Raw genomic sequence first — 5,000 nt, 5'->3', positions numbered from 1 at the left:
GCCTTGGGCACTGGCCCTGCACACAAGCCTTGGGCACTAGCCTTGGACACTAGCCTTGCACACAGTCCTTGCACACTAGGCATGCTTGGGCGAGCTGATCCCGCATCAAGTCGACGGGTCTAGGCATTCTTGGGCGCAGATCCCGCATCGTCTCGTCGCGTCTGGGCGCAAACACGTCGCGTCTCGTTGCGTCTTCAGAAGTCGTCGCTAACAGCACCTTTGGTTGCCACTGGTGGTTAGGCTGGTTGGTTGCGCAAACCCTATAGGAGGGTGGCATGCTGGTGGGCGTTTTTGCCCGGATAGGCACTAGAATGTGCAGATTTTGGGCGTTTTTGCCTGGATAGGCTAAGGAATGGGCATGCTTTGGGCGTTTTTGCCCGGATAGGCACCGGAATGCTTGGCCTTGGCTTGTCCTAGCAAGGCATTGCTGGGTTGGGCTCCCTTGGCCTTTTGGGCGCCTTGGACGATGTCTTGCGAAGACCATGGGCACAAGGCCATGGCATATGGTGAGGAAAGGACCACGGTTGCCAAGGTTAGGCACCGGAATGCTTGGCCTTGGCTTGCCCTAGCAGGGCATTGCTGGGTTGGGCTCCCTTGGCCTTTTGGGCGCCTTGGACGATGTCTTGCGAAGACCATGGGCACAAGGCCATGGCATATGGTGAGGAAAGGACCACGGTTGCCAAGGTTAGGCACCGGAATGCTTGGCCTTGGCTTGCCAAAGCAGGGCATTGCTGGGTTGGGCTCCCTTGGCCTTCCGGGCGCCTTGGACACTGTCTTGGGAAGACCATGGGCACAAGGCCATGGCATATGGTGGGGAATGGACCACGGTTGCCAAGGCTAGGCATATAGAGAGGAATCGCATTTTTGCCCGGATAGGCACCGGAATGCTTGGCCTTGGCTTGCCATAGCAGGGCATTGCTGGGTTGGGCTCCCTTGGCCTTCCGGGGGCCTTGGACGCTGTCTTGGGAAGACCATGGGCACAAGGCCATGGCATATAGTGAGGAATGGACCACGGTTGGCAAGGCTAGGCATATAGAGAGGAATGGACCACGGTTGCCAAGGTTGCGCAAGTTTTGGGCATTTTTTGCCCGGATATGCCCAAGTATGCCCCGATAGGCCCGTTACGCCCCGGTATGAACGCGTATGCCCGGATAGACTCGGTATGCCTTGGGATACATGCGTATGCCCCGATAGGCTTGGTACGCCCCGATATGCGCACGTGTGCCCCAGTAGGGCTCGGTATGCCCCGGTATGTACGCGTGTGCCCCGATAGGCCCGGTATGCCCTGATAGGCCCGGTATGCCCCGATATGCACACGTGTGCCCCAATAGGGGTCGGTATGCCCCGGTAGGTACGCGTGTGCCCCGTAATGCACGTTTCGCAGATCTCCCCGCATGTCCCGCCCCTATATGTAATACTTACTTACTTACTTACTTTCTTTCTTGCTTGCTTGCTTGCTTGCAATGGTTGGGAGTGCCCGGCATGCCCCGCTGCAGAGACCAAGGGCGCAATGACTTGGCACCGCGGATGCCGGGACTCCGGCACTTCCCGTGGCACTGATGGTTGGTTCCAAAGACAAAAGGCCGTGCAAGGCCACCGCACCGCGGATGATTTTGCTCGTGCTGGCGCCGTTGTGTGGCCAAAGAACATGCGCGAATGCTCGTGTCGGAAGGGTTGGTGTCCTGGCCCCGCGGGTGTCACGAATGCTCGGTTGCGAAGACCATGGGACCAGAGCCATGGCACGTCGGATGATGGCTCCAGCTGGCGCCCCGGCACTTTCTGTGGCATTGATGCTCGGTTTCAAAGACAAACGTGCGCAGTGCCAGGGGACCGCGGATGACTGCTCGTGCTGGCCCCGTTGGGCGGCATTGATGGTCGGTTGCAAAGAAAATGCGCGATTGCTCGTGTCGGGGCCCGGCAAGCCAAGGCCAAGCGAGCCATGGCACGTCGGATGATGGCTCCAGCTGGCGCCCCGGCACTTTCTGTGGCATTGATGCTCGGTTTCAAAGACAAACGTGCGCAGGGCCAGGGGACCGCGGATGACTGCTCGTGCTGGCCCCGTTGGGCGGCATTGATGGTCGGTTGCAAAGAAAATGCGCGATTGCTCGTGTCGGGGCCTGGCAAGCCAAGGCCAAGCGAGCCATGGCAACGCGGATGATGGCTCGCTAGTGCTGGCGCCGTGCACAGTGGCCTCGCACACTCGCCCTGCACGCTTCCCTTGCACGCAGCCTTGCACACTAGCCTCGCATGCGAGCCTTGCACCCTAGCCATGCAAACTAGCCTTGCACGGTAGCCATGCACACAAGCCGTGCACATTAGCCATGCGCACAAGCCCCGCACACTAGCCTTGCGCACAACCCTTGCACACAAGCCATGCACTCGAGCAATGCACACAAGCCTTGCACTCAAGCAATGCACACAAGCCCTGGACACTAGCCTTGCACACGGGCCTGGCACACAAGCCTTGGGCACTAGCCTTGCGCACTAGCGTTCCACATGAGCCTTGCACACTAGCCTTGGACACTAGCCTTGCACACAGGCCTTGCACACTAGGCATGCTTGGGCGAGCTGATCCCGCATCAAGTCGACGGGTCTAGGCATTCTTGGGCGCAGATCCCGCATCGTCTCGTCGCGTCTGGGCGCAAACACGTCGCGTCTCGTTGCGTCTTCAGAAGTCGTCGCTAACAGCACCTTTGGTTGCCACTGGTGGTTAGGCTGGTTGGTTGCGCAAACCCTATAGGAGGGTGGCATGCTGGTGGGCGTTTTTGCCCGGATAGGCACTAGAATGTGCAGATTTTGGGCGTTTTTGCCTGGATAGGCTAAGGAATGGGCATGCTTTGGGCGTTTTTGCCCGGATAGGCACCGGAATGCTTGGCCTTGGCTTGTCCTAGCAAGGCATTGCTGGGTTGGGCTCCCTTGGCCTTTTGGGCGCCTTGGACGATGTCTTGCGAAGACCATGGGCACAAGGCCATGGCATATGGTGAGGAAAGGACCACGGTTGCCAAGGTTAGGCACCGGAATGCTTGGCCTTGGCTTGCCAAAGCAGGGCATTGCTGGGTTGGGCTCCCTTGGCCTTCCGGGCGCCTTGGACACTGTCTTGGGAAGACCATGGGCACAAGGCCATGGCATATGGTGGGGAATGGACCACGGTTGCCAAGGCTAGGCATATAGAGAGGAATTGCATTTTTGCCCGGATAGGCACCGGAATGCTTGGCCTTGGCTTGCCATAGCAGGGCATTGCTGGGTTGGGCTCCCTTGGCCTTCCGGGGGCCTTGGACGCTGTCTTGGGAAGACCATGGGCACAAGGCCATGGCATATAGTGAGGAATGGACCACGGTTGGCAAGGCTAGGCATATAGAGAGGAATGGACCACGGTTGCCAAGGTTGCGCAAGTTTTGGGCATTTTTTGCCCGGATATGCCCAAGTATGCCCCGATAGGCCCGTTACGCCCCGGTATGAACGCGTATGCCCGGATTGACTCGGTATGCCTTGGGATACATGCGTATGCCCCGATAGGCTTGGTACGCCCCGATATGCGCACGTGTGCCCCAGTAGGGCTCGGTATGCCCCGGTATGTACGCGTGTGCCCCGATAGGCCCGGTATGCCCCGATATGCACACGTGTGCCCCAATAGGGGTCGGTATGCCCCGGTAGGTACGCGTGTGCCCCGTAATGCACGTTTCGCAGATCTCCCCGCATGTCCCGCCCCTATATGTAATACTTACTTACTTACTTACTTTCTTTCTTGCTTGCTTGCTTGCTTGCAATGGTTGGGAGTGCCCGGCATGCCCCGCTGCAGAGACCAAGGGCGCAATGACTTGGCACCGCGGATGCCGGGACTCCGGCACTTCCCGTGGCACTGATGGTTGGTTCCAAAGACAAAAGGCCGTGCAAGGCCACCGCACCGCGGATGATTTTGCTCGTGCTGGCGCCGTTGTGTGGCCAAAGAACATGCGCGAATGCTCGTGTCGGAAGGGTTGGTGTCCTGGCCCCGCGGGTGTCACGAATGCTCGGTTGCGAAGACCATGGGACCAGAGCCATGGCACGTCGGATGATGGCTCCAGCTGGCGCCCCGGCACTTTCTGTGGCATTGATGCTCGGTTTCAAAGACAAACGTGCGCAGGGCCAGGGGACCGCGGATGACTGCTCGTGCTGGCCCCGTTGGGCGGCATTGATGGTCGGTTGCAAAGAAAATGCGCGATTGCTCGTGTCGGGGCCTGGCAAGCCAAGGCCAAGCGAGCCATGGCAACGCGGATGATGGCTCCAGCTGGCGCCCCGGCACTTTCTGTGGCATTGATGCTCGGTTTCGAAGACAAACGTGCGCAGGGCCAGGGGACCGCGGAGGACTGCTCGTGCTGGCCCCGTTGGGCGGCATTGATGGTGTGTTGCAGAGAGCATGTGCGATTGCAAGTGTCGGCCGGGTTTGGGTTCCCTTGGGCTTTCGGGTGCCTTGGACGCTGTCTTGCGAAGACCATGGGCACAAGGCCCCGTCCTGGCCCCTTGTTCGATTCGCTCTCGTCTTGCGCTTGCTTCCAAGGTCCTCCATGACCTTCCCCATGGCCTTGCTAGATCCCCCCCATGACGCATGACCTCTGTCCGTTGATTGGTTTTGAGTGCACACCATGCCCGGCTTGGCACCGTGTTGTCGCGTGAGTGGCATTTGGATCGTGCATGCTGGTGGGCTACCTGCCAATGCGCACAAGCCTTGCACACTAGCCTTGCGCACGAGCCTTGCACAAAAGCCTTGGACACAAGCCTTGCGCACAAGCCATGCGCACAAGCCTTGGACGCTAGCCTTGCACACAAGCCATGCATACAAGCCTTGCTCACAAGCCTTGGGCACTGGCCCATCGCAGTAGCCTTGCACACAAGCCTTGCGCACTAGCTTTGGGCACGAGCCTTGCGCACTTGCCTTGGGCACTAGCCTTGCACACAACCCTTGGGAACTAGCCTTGCGCACCAGCCTTGCCCACAAGCCTTGCACACCAGCCTTGCACACT

The sequence above is a fragment of the Tasmannia lanceolata genome, unplaced genomic scaffold (genome assembly GCF_043159265.1).
Source record: "Tasmannia lanceolata isolate RefF3 unplaced genomic scaffold, GAP_Taslan_0.1 ptg000284l, whole genome shotgun sequence".
In the NCBI taxonomy this organism is placed as follows: Eukaryota; Viridiplantae; Streptophyta; class Magnoliopsida; order Canellales; family Winteraceae; genus Tasmannia; species Tasmannia lanceolata.
Note: the sequence above shows the minus strand (reverse complement) of the source record.